We start from the raw sequence: 17160 nt of genomic DNA, 5'->3' as shown, positions 1-17160 counted from the left end.
GAGAGGAGATTGCTGTGAGAGAGGGTGTGTTGTGAATGAGGAACAGTACTAAGACCAAGTTGGCTGGATTGTAGATGGAGAGTGACGGTTACTGGAAATACTTGAAATAGAGGTTGGGGTAAAAGTTGTAAAGGGTTTTAAATGCCAGGCTTTCTGATTGTGTCTGCGGACATCATTAAGTTAGGGGAGTAAGAGGTATAGAGATCTCCATTAGGTTTTCCCAGACAGCCACTCAGTGAGAAGAGTGTTGAAAGTGTTCGGGGGAAATGAGGAGAGCCTGTATTTCTGAGAAGTTTGTAGAGCGATTGAGGGAAGATCGCGGTTTGAATAACTGAAACTCCAAGTTCTGTTTTTTAAGTCACTGGATACCTTTTTGCTGCATCCATTTAAGTTGCTTTGTTGAAAGGCAAAAATCTTTCTGCTTAATGCTAGGTGCATTTTCTAAAGCCTTTAATGACTCTTTTTAAAGAGGTTTGAGTAGCTGTGTTTGGGTTGGTTTCAGAGGCAAGGAGTAAGTCTGCAGAGCTTGAAGTGTTCCCTCAGCTGTTTATTATTGCTGCCGGGTACAAAAGAAGAGAGAAATGTTAGCTGGTGATTAGAGCCAGTTGTGGCATGTGGACTTCTGGATCACGTTATCGACACTGCTGCTGACAGGTTCCGTGATTATGGCGGAAATATTTAGGCCTTTCTCAAATCCTGTGGTGAGAAAAAAGGACATATTGCAGGGAAAACTTTTTTTTGTAATGGTGTGAGGTGGAGAGGTACTTTCTGCAATCATAAATCTGGGAGAGAAGTGTTGAATTCAATGCTATAAATGGTTTGTCCCCATGAAACCAGGCAACCAGATCTTAGAAACAATTAAAGATTAGTCTTGGGATTTCCACTTGCTTATGTTGTTATTGGGCTGGTATAAACCAACTTTCACATGTTATATTGCTCAATTTCTGCCCCCACTGAGTTAAGAAGACAAGACCATCACTACCCAGGAACATAATTTTAAAGTGCTTGCAAATAGGTTTGCACAAAGATTAATGTAAACTTAACACAGACACATGCAGACTATGGTTATGTGTGCAAAATAAATATTACGACTGAGAGCAAGTGTTTGGATAATTCAGAACCCTGTCTCTCTTTCACCCCCTATTAATATATATTTGCTTGAAACATTTTGCTGATAGAGGCAGGAATAATTTGAGGCCTGAATTATCTGATGATTTACCTCAGTTCTCCTTAAATTCGGGTGTCAATCAATAGTAAGGATAGAGCGTATTGTGGCATTTAAAAGAGGGAGAAGAGGAATGGCACTCCAAGATTTTTATCTTATGTTGCCTAGCTGTGCATAGACTTCATAGGGGTGAAAAATATGGAGGAGAGACACCAAAAGGCCAACCCTCTTTTACTCTGACACCTGTCTGTCCCCCTAATTTTTTTCATCTTAAAAAAAGTTTAGTGCATCAATTGGGAGGCAAGCATCTGCTCAGATCTGAAAGGGGCGATAATTAGTCAACAGACCATTTGGCCAGCATTTAATAAGTGCTTACTGTTTACTAGGCATCTCGCTAAGCAAGGGGGATTCAAAGAAAGGTGGAAACCTGGTTGCTACCCTCAAAGAGCCCACATTTTAGTAGGGGAGAAAAGTTGCAAATGACTATTTACATACAAGACACATAATAGAAAGTAATCTCAGAAGGAATAATAGTAGTAATGTGTGGGGGGGGGCGGGGTTGGGTGGAAACTAAGAAAGGAAAAGGATTCCTGTAGGAGGTAGAATTTGAGCTGAGTCACCAAGAAAGGAGGTGGAAGGGAGAAGAGAGAGCTTTACAGGACTGGAGGGTGCGGGGTGGGGGGGAAGAAATAAAAAGCATCATTTGGGGATGGAGAGTGGTCTTTGAGAAGTAGCAAATAGGCCAGCGTAGCCAGATTGTACCACGTATGTGGAAAGGTATACATAAAAAGACTAGAAAAGTAGGAAGGGGCCTAGAGATCTTTAGTTCATTCCCCCTGGCCTGCCTTTTTTTTTGGTTACAAATGAGAGAATTTAAATAAAAGCAATGTGGTTAAAGTTACAGTTTAATGGTATATATGGAACTAGAAGCCAGGTTTTTCAACTTGAAGGCATCCTTTTCTCTCATACCACAGTCTCCCCTAATTTGATGGCATGATAGATGGTACAGTGACTTGACCCAAAGTAATTAAAGAGTTGAGAGACCTACCAAAATACAATATACATCCGAATTACTGTATTTAATTATCTGCTCCAACATTTTAAATTGATGTCATCATAGATTGAGAGAGAAGGGGCCTTGGACATCATCTCCAACCTCCTTCTTTTACAGGTGAGTAGCTAGTCTGCATTCAGGGTCACATGGCTAGTAAGTAGCAAAGCTGGAATTAAAACCCAGGTCCTCTGATTGCAAATCCAGTATTCTTTACATTACAACCAGGTTCCCTTCCATATGTTGAGGCTGTTGACTTTGCACAGCCCTCCCTCACTTAACTCCAATTCACTTACATGTCATGGTTTCACCTCCCTGATGTCATGGTCCTCTTCGAGAAAGAAGGACAACCACAACAACAAGAAGTGTCATCAGTATAGACACCAATATTACCAAGCATCCAAAACCAGGGAGGGTCGAGACCTTTCTATGTTAGTCTCCTTATTTCTTATTAGACTGTAAGGTCCTTGAGAACAGGTACTCTTTTTTTTGTCATTCTTTGTACAGTAGGTATTTAATTCAATGCTTGTTGGCTTGATGTGTCTTGACTTTTGCATTTTCCAAAGGGGAAAATAACCTAGAATTTCAACGTGTGCCAACCACCCCTTAAATAGCAGAAAGATCGTGAAGTATGGCATGTGAATATATCAGGGGTACCAGCTCATTTCTTGGAATGTAGATTTCAGCCAAGCCTACCAGATCTGATCTGAATTGTGAGGGACAGACCATTCACATTTATATTTCATCCCAAATGCTCTGCATACAACTGCATGATAGACTCAGTTTTAAGGCCTCTATCTGGATTATGAAAGGATTTTTTTTCTTCACTTTGTAACCATAAACATCGTCATGAGATATAAATGTCACCAAGAACCAGAAAAACAGATGAAACACTCCAAAGGGTAATAAATATGTGAAAGGACTCTGCCAGATTTTTTTTCTAAGCAAGGAAGCATTTACAGTGCACCCAGGATTGCCAGCCTAAATTGAGACTTGCTTTTTACAATCATCACATACTGTTTGTTCTTCAGCTTTGCATTGCGATGAGAGCATCTTGAGAGTGGTTACTCTAGGGTTATAGACTTCTGGGACATTTGTAAATCTACCTTTTTCTAGTGATGATTAATCACTCTAATATTATCAGATTGTTGGACACTCTGACCTAAAATCACCCTGACACCCAGAGAAGAAATGAAAAAGTCTAATGTTTTGATGGAAGGTATGATCACAGATTCATTGTAGAATCCTAGCGCTGAAAATAGTCTTTGGTCCTTCAGACAGGAGGCAGATGAATTTCTAAACAACTCAGGACAACTGGTTGTCTATTCTTATCTTGCTCATTCCAACCTTAGGTCTCATCTTTAAAAAAAAATATTAACTACATGTGACCCAGCATGAGAGACCACAGAGGCTTCTCACTTAGTCTCTTTAACTATGGGCCATCTGATCTGCTTGTTGTAGCATATACAGTTAGTTGTGGCTTTGGTCAGCTTCTGACAAGATCTCGATAGGCTAGCCTCCTCTCTGCAATCTGTCAAGCTTGCATTGTTCTTAGGCCTGTTAAAATAGTGCAGAGATCCAATTATGACTGCTACAAAGGCATGCAAGAGTAAGCAAAGGAAAACATAGAAAGGGATTACAGATCAAAAATGGTATTCCAGTGAACCGATATTAGCAGGCATCAGGCAGGGAGACATGAAAGAATTAGAATATGAAGAACAAAGCCTGAGGAAGCTTTTTGGGAAGTCCTAGCCCCTCACCCTCAAATCATTTCATTTTGAACGTGTTTGTTCTTTTGTAAATGCCAAATGGAAATTATTGATTTTATTCTGCTCAGGTAAACATGCTTTTATATTGTGGGGTGAAATAAGTTGTATACTCAGTTCTTATCTCATTTATAGCTAGGGTTAATATGCTGCTATAAGATTTGCAAAGTGCTTTCCATAAGTGATCTCATTTGATCCTAACTTCAACTCTATGAGGCAGCCATGATTACTGTCCCCATTTTACAGATGGGAAGGAAGATGGAGACTGAGAGAAGCTAAATGACTTCCCTGGTGTCACATAGGTAGTATCTGTGGCAAGATTTGAATTCAGGTCTTCCTAATGCCAAGTCCAGAAATCTGTCCACTACGACCATATAGGAACCTCAAGGCTATAGATAATATGCTTTTGGGGAATCATCGAATGATACCTTGGGGCTTTTTCTGTACTTTTTAGAGTATTTGGGGATTCAGTTTTCAGTAAGAGACACCCCAGAAATTTATGAAACATACTGTGATAATTGATGGCATGTGTTGTAATACATGAGGAAGCAGTGGACAGAGGAAGCTAAGGATTCATTGCTCGTACAAAGATTGCCCTTCAGCTCTTAGGCAATGCACCTTGGACCCAATGTCCATCGCCATGGCAGCAACAGAGAGGTGGTTTTGTCATTCAGTTGTGTTCAACTCTTTGTGACCCTATTTGGGGTTTTATTGGCAAAGATACTGGAGTGGTTTGCATTTCTTTCTCCAGCTCCTTTTTGCAGGTGACAAAACTGAGGCAAACAGGGTTAAGTGACTTTCCCAGGGTCACAAAGCTAGTAAGTGTCTGAGGCCGGATTTGAACTCATGAAGATGAGTGTCAACTGTAACCCCAGCACTCTACCTACTGTGCAATTTAGCTGCCCCAGAGACAGGTAGTACCTTATTTGAATCCTACAATTTGGGAAAACCTTCATTCTACAGCTTTTTCTCCTATCCCTTCCTCTCACACTTTTCTTTTAAAAGGAAAAAACCTATTGTAGGTAAGAACAGCTATACATATCTTTATAGTCCTCTATAGTTATAAGGTGTTAATATATACAAGGGATGTGGTATTTATTACAGGATCAAAATTAGAGAATCTCAGAATTGGAAAGCATCTCATGGGAGATCTGTTCCAACCTATATCTGAAGCTGAATCCCCTCTATATATGCAGGAGGGGAGGTCCTTCAGCCTTTGCTTGAGGGTCTCTAGTGAGGAGAACTCCCTCCCTCCTCCATATGCCCACTCCACTTTTGGAGAGCTCTAATTGTTAGAAAGTTTTTCCTAAGATCAAGCCTAAATTTTCCTCCTCAGCTTTCATCCATTGTTTCTAGTTTTGCCCTCTGGGCCCAACAGAACAAGTCTAATCCGTCTTCTATTTGACAGCCTTGTAAATACCAGAAGACAGCTATCGCTGGCCCCCCACCCCCACAATTCTTTTCTTTTAAACATCTCAAGCAGCTTCACTCCAGCTCTACACATCCTCATTTGAAGTTGAATATGAGTTGTGATAATAATGATGATAACTGACATTTGTAAGGTGCTTTAAATTTTGCAAAGGACTTGACGTGCGTTCTCTTATTTGATTGTCACAGCAAGCCTTTAAGAAGAACACTACAGATATCACCTCGTTGAACAAATAAGGAAACTGAGGCTGAGAGGTTAATTGAATTGTCTAAGGTCATACTTGTGTATGGTGCTGGATTTGAGCATACATTTTAGTAACTTTAATTTCCAAACTCTCTCCACTCGGACATGCTGCCTCTCAAAAGGAGACAGTCCAGGCTGGTTCTCTGGACACTGGGCGTGTCCATGCTTCTATGCAGACGGTGGGCATATAAAAATAATAATAATGCCACATCCTGATAGCTGTGGCCTTTGGGTCCATGGAAGCTCTGGGCTTAAGTGTACATCAATAAAATCTTTATTAGCCATGTGACTTAGCAGCACTGAGAAGATCAGGAGCCAGGGCCTGGTCCATCCTCCTGTAGACATGTAGAACTTTATACAGTTATCCCTTCCACATCACGGGGGTTAGGAGCATGATGCTCCCATGACCTGGAAAATCCACAAAAAATTTTTTGGCCCTCCCTTCTTGCCAGAGAAGTCTGATTTTTCTTTTCTTTTGCATGTTGTTTGCAGTACCTTATTATAAAATTTGGCTTGATATTATGTAGTACTATATATCTATATATCTATATAGATATATATATAGATATATATGTTTATATTTCTGAGTTTTTAAACTTCTTCTGTCTCTTCTCCTGGCAAAGGCCAGGAGTGTTATCTGTTGCTTCTGTGAAACTCCCCAAAATTCCCATTTAATTCATTATGCAGACCCAAAATATATTGAAATCACAATGGAGAAAGTTGCAATGTGGAAGGGATCCATCACACTGCCCAGATCCTCCCCTCTAATAACCTTTTAACCACCTAAGAATTCCAAAGCACATTTGTCCCATCATTGGGGATTTATAATTCTGTCCCAGAGTGGGTATTCACAGTAACTTAGATTTAAAACTAGAAGAAACTTTTTTAAAATTTTTAAATTTATTTTCAGTTTTCAACATTCGCTTTTATAAGATTTTGAGTTTAAATTCCCACCCCCTTCCCCTTTCCCAAGACAGAATGCAATCTGACATAGGCTATATGTATTAAACATACTTTCACATTAGTCATGTTGTGAAAGAAGAATCAGAATAAAAGGGAAAACCATGAGAGAGAAAAAAGAGAGAGAGAAAACAGTATGCCTCGATCTACATTCAGACTCCATAGTTTCTTTCTTTGAACGTGGATAGCATTTTCCATCACGAGTCTTTTGGAATTGTCTTAGATCATTGCATTGCTGAGAAGAGATAAGTCCATCAAAGTTGGTCCTCCCACAGTGGTGCTGTTACTGTGTAAAATGTTCTCCTGGTTCTGCTTACTTCACTTAGCATCAGTTCATGTAAGTCTTTCCAGGTTTTTTTCTGAAATCTGCCAGCTCATCATTTCTTATGGAACAACAGTATTCCATTACATTCATATGCCACAACTTGTTCAGTCGTTCCCCATTTGATGGACATCCCCTCAATTTCTAATTCTTGGCCACCACAAAAAGAGCTGCTATAAATATTTTTGTACATGTGGGTCCTTTTCCCTTTTTTATGATCTTTTTGGGATACAGAGTTAGCAGTGGTATTTCTGGTTCAAAGGGGATGCACATTTTTATAGCAATTTGGGCATAGTTCCAAATTACTCTCCAGCATGGTTGGATCTGTTCACAACTCCGCCAACATTGCATTAGTATTCTAATTTTCCCACATTTTCTCCAAAATGCATCATTTTCCTGTTTTGTCATGTTAGCCAATCTGATAGGTGTGATATGGCAACTCAGAGTTGTTTTAATTTGCATTTCTCTAATCAATAGTGATTTAGAACATTTTTTCATATGACTATAGAGAGCTTTAATTTCTTCATCTGAATACTGCCTGTTCATATTGTTTGACCATTTATCATTTGGGGGTGGAAGAAATTTTTGACCTCATGGAATCAACACTTCATTTTATACATGATGTAACAGGCCTGGAAAGGTGAAATCACTTGCCTAGGGTCACAGTGTTAGTGGCAAGAGTAAGTATTGTAACCTCAATCCAAGTCCTGTGTTCTATCCACTCTACTATGCTATGCACTTTTTTTTCATTGCTTACTTTCATGACAGTCTAAAATATTCCATTTTCATCCAGGCAAATATACATATATATGTATGCATGTATATACATTTAATATAAAAATAAATATGTAAATGTGTTTATATACATGCTGCTACAAACATGTATTTGTATATATACAGTCAAATATATGCATACACATACACACATATTTCATTTGAGCCTTTTAATAACTCTGTGAGGTGCTTCTTTCCCCACGTCATTTTCTGCCTTGATGTCCTTCTACTGCTGTTGTACTCTCCAAATAGGACCAGTGCTAGACACAGGCATGATTTTTCATCCTGGACATTTTCTGCTGCTGCCCCCTTCCTTTTCCCTCTTGATCTAGGAAACATGATCATATAATGCTACCATGGCTTCCAGGAAGGGTGTGTTATTCAAATATCCTGTTGTTCTACTTAACCATCCTTGTGACTTTCCACAGTAAACATCCTTCTTTGGCCACCACTGCTTTATATGTGTACCACCTCCCTTAATAAAAATGCAAGCTTCTAGAGGTCAGGGGCCACTTTTGTTTTTGTATCCCCATTGCTTAACACCGTGCCTGGTAAATAGAAAGCATTTATTAAATTCTTTTTTTATTATTCATTCAGGAAGGTTAAGTGATTTTCCAAATGACAGACAGCTGGTAAATAGCCAAGCTTGAACCATTGATTTCCCAATACCATGGTCTTTGCAATATACTAACTCTATAGACTGGCCTAGCCAAACAGAACAAGATTTAATTTGTTGGATGTGTGTGTGTGTGTGTGTGTGTGTGTGTGTGAGAGAGAGAGAGAGAGAGAGAGAATACAAAGATCCAGAAACATATACAGAGTGGTAAAACGGAATCTTGGGAATCATTATGGAGTAAATGCTTTGAATACCTTATATGCCTGTTACATAGATCCAGATGTTGTTTAGAGTTTAAGATCTGCTCCATCCTTAAGTATGGCATGTTTTCATGTTATAATACCTTTTAAGCCTAGCCAGGAGATGTGTTTCTTCTTTGAACACTATAGATTAACCTACAAACATGTTTCCTCCCCTTTCTGTACTCTCCAGTTTCCCAATGACAAGCTATCTCATGACTCTCTGGATCAGTAGTCAACAGTGTAGCATGAGTGCTAGGAGATAGGATCTCAACATTGATTACAATTCAGGCTTGCCAGGAGCCTGATTTCCTTTAGGCTTCACTGAACTTTGTCCTGCACTGGTCCCAGTAGTTTGGAATAATTTGCATGGCTTTCATCTAAAGTGTTCTTTTAGTTTTAATATTATTTTCTTTATAAAATTATTCCACAGGGTTGCTAATTTTCAGTGTGCTTGTTCTTCTCACATTAGCTAACATGCCATTCTTTAAAACAGGAAAGTTAATGTCTTTTCTCTTTCTGCTGCCCCTATGGCCTTTCCCTACTCCAAGGAACAAGCCATTTCTCTTTCATTTTCCATAGACCTGGAAGAAACCTTAGTGATCATTTAAAGACTATTTAAGGAACTCCACAAACTCTTAAGAAACCGTGTCTTCTATATGAAGTCTAATTGATCATTCTGAGAAAAGATGGCTTTTCATCAATGTAGAACTACCTTTTTACATGTACTGGGCATGATTTAAGAGATTCTCAAAGTTTTACTCCCTATACCCCAAATGTCTGGTTTCACCACTGTTTTTCCAGGGTTTCTGAAATTTCAAACATCTTAAATACTTCTATAAGTTTAAGGCACTTTGTTAAGGTAGCTCCTGTCAAAATACGAATGTTTTACTTAGAAAGAATAGGAGAGTATCCTACAGATGAGGTGAGGTTAGCTGGTTAATTATCTGTCATCAAACAGAAAGAGAATTCTCAGGAATCTGAATATAGGACAGATGCATTTTGGATGGGCGAATGGGAGTGTCACCAATGGAAAGTTGTGAGTGAGAGCAGCCTTGGGTAGAATATCATAGTAGAACTACCTAAGGAGCTTGGGGAATGGAGAGGAAGGTGTCAGCTAGGTGGTGTAGTGCATAGAGCACCAGTCCTGGAGTCAGGAGGACCTGAATTCAAATGCAGCCTCCGACACACACCATCTGTGTGACCCTGGGCAAGTCACTTAACCCTGTTTACCTCCGTTTACTCATCATTAAAAAGACCTGGAGAACAAAATGGCAAACCACTCCAATATGTTTTCCAATAAAACCCCAAATGGGGTCACAAAGAGTCAGACACAACCGAACAACAAAACATGGTACACTACAATTTGCAAAGCATTGTATACTGGATGTCCCAAAAGTCTTAGTGCCATTTTAATCTACTAAAACCTAAAATCTTAATACTTCACTTTTGGTACACTCTGTATGTATAATCATATTGACCTCTCAGAATCAATTTTTATATTTTTTTTATTTTTTTTAATTTTTTTTGAGGAGGGAAGGCAGGGCAATTGGGGTTAAGTGACTTGCCCAAGGTCACACAACTAGTAAGTATGTCAAGTGTCTGAGGCCGGATTTGAACTCAGATCCTCTCCTGAGTCCAGGGTCTGTGCTCTACTCACTGCGCCACCTAGCTGCCCCTCAGAATCACTTTTTAAAGGTATTTCAAGGAACTTGGGGGAGAGCTCAGGCTACACCGTGCCTTTACTCTGCCATCTTGGCTCTGCGCCGTTGAATTCTCTGAATAATTCAATGGGTGCTATAATTTGTCTCCATTTAATAGATGAGCAAACTGAGGTGGAGAGAGGTTGCCCTAGATCATACAGCTGGTGCCTGAGACACAATTCAAACTCAGGTCCTTCAGATTCCAAATTCACTTCTCTGTCCCTCATGTCACTTAAGGGCTGATGAGGAACCTTTCTGGAGATACCATGAATGTAGCTGCTCGCATTCCTTATAAAGGCATTTTAAATTATAGATTCATAGCTTCCTAGAATGTTGGAGCTAGAAGGAATCTTCTGGATCAGTTAAACCAAAGGATGCCTTTATTTTCAAAATAAGGCAACTGAAGCACAGGCAGGTAAGGTTTCTTTCTTAAGGTCACACCATTCCTGTGGGGCAGGACCAGAACAGAATCCAGGTTTCCTGACTCTAATGTTCTTAATGCTAATTAAATTAATTAATTAGACTCTTAATACCCTATGGAATCAACAACACTGGTCAATCCAAGAAATATTTATTAAGAGCTTGTGTTGTCAAGGGCATTGTGTTATGCGCTATGGATACACAGATGAAAATTACACAGAGCTTACAGTCTCTACATTATGCTGTTTAGAGGTAGCTGAGTTGCAGAGTGAAGAGATTGCTCGACCCAGAGTTAGGAAGACTTGAGTCCAAATTCAGATAGCTGTTTGACCCTGGCCAGGTAACTTAACCTCTGTCTGCCTCTGTTTCTTCAAAAATAAAGTGGCAGTGATAATAGCACCTCCTTCCTAGTGTGGTTGTGATCAAATGAGATATGTAAAGCACTTGGCATGATGCTTGGCACACAGTAGGTATTTAATAAATGCTTGTTTCCTTCCTTTCTTATTTTAATTCATTATGTCCTTCTCTTATGAACAAACCTATAAGGAATGTCAGACTTTCATGATGAAAAGTCTGTTTTTATTTTCTCTCTAAATGTTTTATTGATGATTTTTTTTTCACAGTGCAGTGATATCCCAGCAACTCTCCTACTACTATGATATGATCTTAAGTTGTAACAAACAAGTACAGCAAGAAAAACAAACCAACATAGTCATATCTAAAAATGTATGTGTCATTCTGTTCTGAGAGGCCACCAAAAATGTTCATGACACAAAAAAGTTTAACGGACCCCTTTCTTAAAGACTTAATCCACCTAATGTCCTTCCTTTCCTTCCTAAAAATCAAAATAAAAAAAAATAAAAAGAAAAGCTATACCAGTTAATGCTTATATTGTGTTTATGAGGTTTGCAACATATCTTACAATCTTCATCCCATATGATCCTTACAGTAATCCTAAAGGGCGGGTGCTCATGCTATCCCCATTTTACAGACAGGAAATCAAAGCTTAGAGTTTGTGACTTTCTTAGTCAGAAAACCAACATGTCAGAGGCAGGATTCAAAAACATGTGTTTGATTCCACATCCAACACTCTTTGCAGCAAACTTTTTTCTTTTTAAAAAGAATCAAGAAATAAATGCTAATCTACCTAATAGCTATCCCCTTTCCCCTCATCCCCTCCAACAAAAGCCTCACCTATCTCATTGCTGCTGTGGCAGCAGGTTTTTCAGAAGACGACCCCAAATCAGGAAGCCTGTAGCCCCAATATTAGCCCTCCATAAATTCTGCAGCCTCTGCCATGTCGTGGAGGCCTGAGAGGGATACAAAGCCAGACAGATGGTGTCCCACAGACTTCCCCTCCAGCTCTTTCATCTTTCATCTAACTATTAATTCATCTGTTTGGATGGATACGTTCTCGCATGGAACCAAGATGAATAATTAATGAGATTTTTAATAACTCCCTGCATTTGCATTCCTAGTAACTCTTTACATGGTTCTAGCTGATTAAAATGAATCATTTACATAATTAACATATGGTTATAGTGTTGGCTTTAATATGCTGATTATCTCAATACTTTTGTCTAGAGTCAATTGGATTCAAACTGTAACAATTGTTTGAAGTGAAACTAGTTTATTCCTGTGAGGATTGGGAAATATTTGCCTTGAGGCCTGATTAGGAAAAAAAAAACCACACAACTGCCCAGAAGTTGGTCTTGTTTGTTGTTGTTATTTAGTAACATATAATATGGAAAATAAATAAATAAAAATAAGGTTGTCGAGTACGGTCCCTTCAGATTTCTGTGTATAAATAGCCTAGCGTGGCTACTGTAGCTATAATTATGTGGTTTAATGCTGTTTGAGAAATGCACTTTCTTTTTCTGGTGGTCTGGGAATGGAGAGAGGGAGCCTGTAGTATGTGATTCCGACATACCTGAAACTCCTATTACACATGCTGGGAATTACTGTCTCTATCACTCAAAGGCATCTTCATTTATATCATTTTCGAGAAGTTCCCATTTTTTTTTATAACTCTCTAAAGGGCATGCTTGGTATTTTCAAATGTGCTTCCATACTGGGTTCATATCAGGATACCATTTTCTCATTAGCAGACTATAGGTACTGGTGGCACCAGCTGTGATCTGATTAGCTTGCTAGTGTACACTGAATTTGAAAGGGAATTGAGTGAGAAGGAGAGAGAAAGTGGTCAATTTTCATGTTTAGGTAACTGGCATTTTTTAATATGAATGCGATTGGAATACTCATGCATATTTGAAACAAATTTTGGTTAATTGCCCTACTTGTTGTCCACAATTAGTCTGTGGTAGACATGATTAATTGTAAAGAGCCCTGACATTTATGCATAAAAGGCTTGAGGTCAAAAAGAAATGGAGGAAAATGGTGACTACAGCATTGTTGAATAGAATACTAATATGGATTGACCCCAAATGTGAACCAAAAATGAGAGATTTCTGCATGAGTAGTAAAGGTATTTTTACTGGGACAGATCTCACTGTCTTGTGGCTCCCTTTGTGTTCTCTCCTCATCGAAAATGCTGAGTTGTAAGTGATTTTCCCCTCAGAATTCTTTGCTAAGTTATTACATGATAAAGAGAGACTGTCAGGTGTCATTTTCTGCCCAAAATGTTCTCCACCACACTGGTTTCTTTTAAGACCTGACTCCAAACTTATGGACCATGAAATGCCTTCCCTGATAAAGACTATTTGCCATGCCCAAATTCCTCCATCGCTCTGTGTTCTGCCCTAAAAGATTAAGTCACTCATAGTTAGTAGTGTGAGTAGATTTTGGCTTTGTCCCTTATATTCGTTGTCAGATTCATGTTTTCTTCATTTATATTTGCCCACTCAAATAAGGATGGAACATCCTCAGAGATAAAGATAGCTTTTACTTTCATCCTATCACAAGCACCTCTAGGGACTGAGTGTATTGAACAGTTTTGAATGAGTCCCTTAAAATATATAGCAGTGTCTTCAAATTCAGATCCAGAGGTTTCCTTACTTTTCTTTGTTGATAAAGGTTGGTTGGGTTCACTCCTCTCCCCTCATCCCTGCCACCTTTCCCAAGCCAAGTATTACCAATGTGTTGTAGAGAAATCCTGGTTTGCCTGCCTATTATTCCCAAATGCATGATTTCAAGGCTTAGGTTAGAACCAGAGACTGTTTTGAGCAGAGCATATGTCCCACAGGAAGCAAATGCCTACCAAATAACAGAGAATCCTCTCTTCTCTAAGAAAGTAAGGAGCTGGGTCACTTGGGGAAGGGGTGGGGTGCTGGCTGTGTAAGACTTCAGGCCCTCAGGAGAGCATGTTGTGGGATCTGGTTCAATTTAGGTCCCTGAAACTAATACCGAAGCTTCCTTCTTCTTCTCAACACCCTTATCGCTTTCCTCTTTTTCTCCTCCCACCCCCATCTCCACTGCCTTACAATATGTTTTCCTCTTCACAAAGTCAGCATAAAATACTAGTAAAAATAAACCAGATTGCGTTTCTACTTAGAGAATTAAATTCCATCTTTTTGTTGTATTATATATAAAAATGGCCTGGAAGTGAAAACTGAAAACATCAGGCCTGAAAGGTGGGAGTACCAGGATCCTGGAAGGGGAGAATGACCAAGTATAATGTTGGGCATTCCAGCCCTGAAAGCCTGCTCACATGGTTTTACATTTTTTTGGTTACGTGGGCCCATTAAGTGATGTAGTGTTCTCCCCCGGCAGAATAGATGGCATTAATCTCTAGTTCCTTTGTAATAAATGCTGGACTGTGAACAGGAGATGGCCAAAAGAGAGTGCCTAGGCAAACCTTAATCTTTAGTAAGGTGCAGATCTAGTCTATAACTGTCAGGGAATGACAGAGGAGTGGGGCTTTCTGCCTGCCTGCTTGGAATAAGAAATGGGGTCCTACTGGAGCAGGCAGCAGGGAGGGTTTGTTCCATGCTATAGAGATAGGGGTCTGGTCAATGTTCCTCTGCCATACTGTTTTGGCCCTGGCTTAAATCACCCCAGCTCAAGGGAATCTACATATTTAAGCAGGCTTAGGTTCATTTAAGGTCTCATTTTAGGTTAATGTTCATTCTCTCCAACTACCTGCTTAAGATTTTGAACCCACAGTCATATTCCTTTGCAGTGAAACTATATCACGTTTGAAGCTTAGCAGATGGGGATTGTCATAAATGATGTCTCAGTCACAGATATGAACTATAAAGCTAACAATATAAAAAAAAGTATCTTTCCCAGACAAATATGGAGAGGCAGACACAAATACGGACATATATTTGGATGTTGCTGCCTCCTTGATGGGCTGGTCAGTGTAGTACAGCTGCTACCCGAAGTCATCTTGGGAATAAGCAGACTTGGAAGATTGCAGATGACTTTCTTTTGCAGCAAAGATCCCCAAGCTCTGCTATTTTAATACATAACTGATTTTGAGCAAGTCACAATTTTTCTGAGCCTTGGGTTCCTCATCTGTAAAACGGGGTTAGTGATGGCACCCACCTAGAGGTTGTCATGAGTATTAGATGGCATTCTCTTATTTGTAAGATGAGGAAGTTAGAATAATTTCTAGTGCTCCTTTCAGCTTTCCGTCTGTAATCTTTTTTTTTGGAGGGGGGAAGGCAGAGCAATTGGGGTTAAGTGACTTGCCCAAGGTCACACAATGCTCTACTCATTGGGCCACCTAGCTGCCCCTCAGTCTGTAATCTCTGAAGTAACTTTAAAGTTTTTATGTTGTTTCTATGCCATTTTCTTCTGGTTAAATGATTTTCCATGTTATAAAATATAGCCCAAATTTATTTGGTGTCAAATAATAGAAAGGACGGCCACTAAACCATACATAAGAATCCCTGCAGGTGCATATTGACTCAGAAAACCACATGTTAAAATTATCTATGCTTTGTTATAGTTTACTTTGTTAAATGTTTCCATATTACATTTTTATCTAGTTCAGAACATCTAGAGTGTGTTGTAGGTAGCACGTTGGACACTTCTCTAGAGCCCACTAGATTCTGTTGAGGGGAGATTTTAGAAAAAGACCTTTTGCCCAGTAATGTACTTAATAGTGGCATTGTTAAACTCATCCATCATGTCCTAACATTAGGATATTTACTTGCTAGCAAGTTGAAGCTGTGTAGGAACGAAAGGGGCAGTTACCAGCATTGCCCTTTATAGACGGAGTGGGGAAGGAAGCCATGTTTAAGTTAGTTCTGTTCATAGGACAAGAAATCCCCAGTTGTCTCCATTTTTTTCCCACATGCCTTTTCTTTTCTCCCCCAATTTCTTTTTTCTTTGGATGGCAGAATCTATACAATGTCCAGAAAGAAGGCACAAATCAGACATGTGGGCATTTTAATGACTGTGCCGTACTAAATAAACCATTGGCTATATGAGGTAGATAGGTGGCACAGTGGATAGAGCCCTGGACCTGGAGTCAGGAAGACCTGAGTTCAAATCCAGCCTCAGATACAACTAACTAGATGGTCCAGGGCATGTCACTTAACTATCATTTGCCTCAACTATAATATGGAGATAATGGTGGCATCTGCCTCCCAAGGTTGTTGTGAAAATCAAATGAACTAATATTTGCAAAGCTCTTAACACAGTTATACTCTTTTCCCATCAAAACGGCAGCTAGGTGGCACAATGGATAGGGTGCCAAGCCTAGAGTCAGAAAGTCCTGAGATCAAATTAGATCTCAGGCCCTGGATAAGCCACTTAAACCCTGTTGGTCTCAGTTTCCTCATCTGTAAAATGAACTGGAGAAAGAAATAACAAACCACTCTAGTATCATTGCTTAAAAAAAAAAAGCAACAAAAAACCTAAATGGGGTCACAAAGAGTTAGATATGACTGAACAACAAGAACCCTTCCCTTCCCTATTTCAAAGGGAACTGAATTCAAGGGGCATTTTCTATGACAGAATTTTTCTTCCTGAAGCCTGGTGATTTGGTCCTTAAAAAGCCTTGGAGTGAGCATTTACTGTAACATAAAAGAGGGTAAAGTTAGTGTGGGATAATTTTAACTCACGTAACTCAGTAATAGACATATTTGGGTGAAAAAAACAGCGTGCTGAAATATTTACCTGAATATTGTTGGGTATTAGAAGTGGAGGGATGGGGAGAGGGAGAAGCAGGAATAGGAATCTGGGAAGTAAAGCATTGTCATTCTAGGAGAAATTTAAGTTTAATATCATGGAAGTTAAGTTCATGATACTATAAATGATCATATAAACTTAGAGTTGGAAATGACTTTTGGATCATCTTTTCCAAACCTTTCATTTTATAGTTGAAAGAACTATAGAGTCAGGGAGTTTAACTGACCTTCTAGGGTTCACACAGGGACAGAATGTCAAACTAATTAGTAGCACAGTCAGATTGGAATCCACTACTCGTGACTCCCAAGCCAGCCAGCGTCTTTTTTTTTTTTTTTTTGCACTATAACTTTGTTCTTTTCAAATAACTGCCTTA

The 17160-nt window shown here is 39.3% G+C and overlaps 1 protein-coding gene across 8 annotated transcripts in view; it reads left to right on the top strand.

The window, feature by feature from the left end:
- The window catches only part of RBFOX1 (RNA binding fox-1 homolog 1), a 388542-nt gene that overhangs the window by 25209 nt on the left and 346173 nt on the right, over positions 1-17160 (top strand). The gene's annotated exons all lie outside the window — the stretch shown is intronic.

The sequence above is a fragment of the Trichosurus vulpecula genome, chromosome 9 (assembly GCF_011100635.1).
Source record: "Trichosurus vulpecula isolate mTriVul1 chromosome 9, mTriVul1.pri, whole genome shotgun sequence".
In the NCBI taxonomy this organism is placed as follows: domain Eukaryota; kingdom Metazoa; phylum Chordata; class Mammalia; order Diprotodontia; family Phalangeridae; genus Trichosurus; species Trichosurus vulpecula.
Note: the sequence above shows the minus strand (reverse complement) of the source record. Positions and strands in the feature narration are given on the sequence as shown.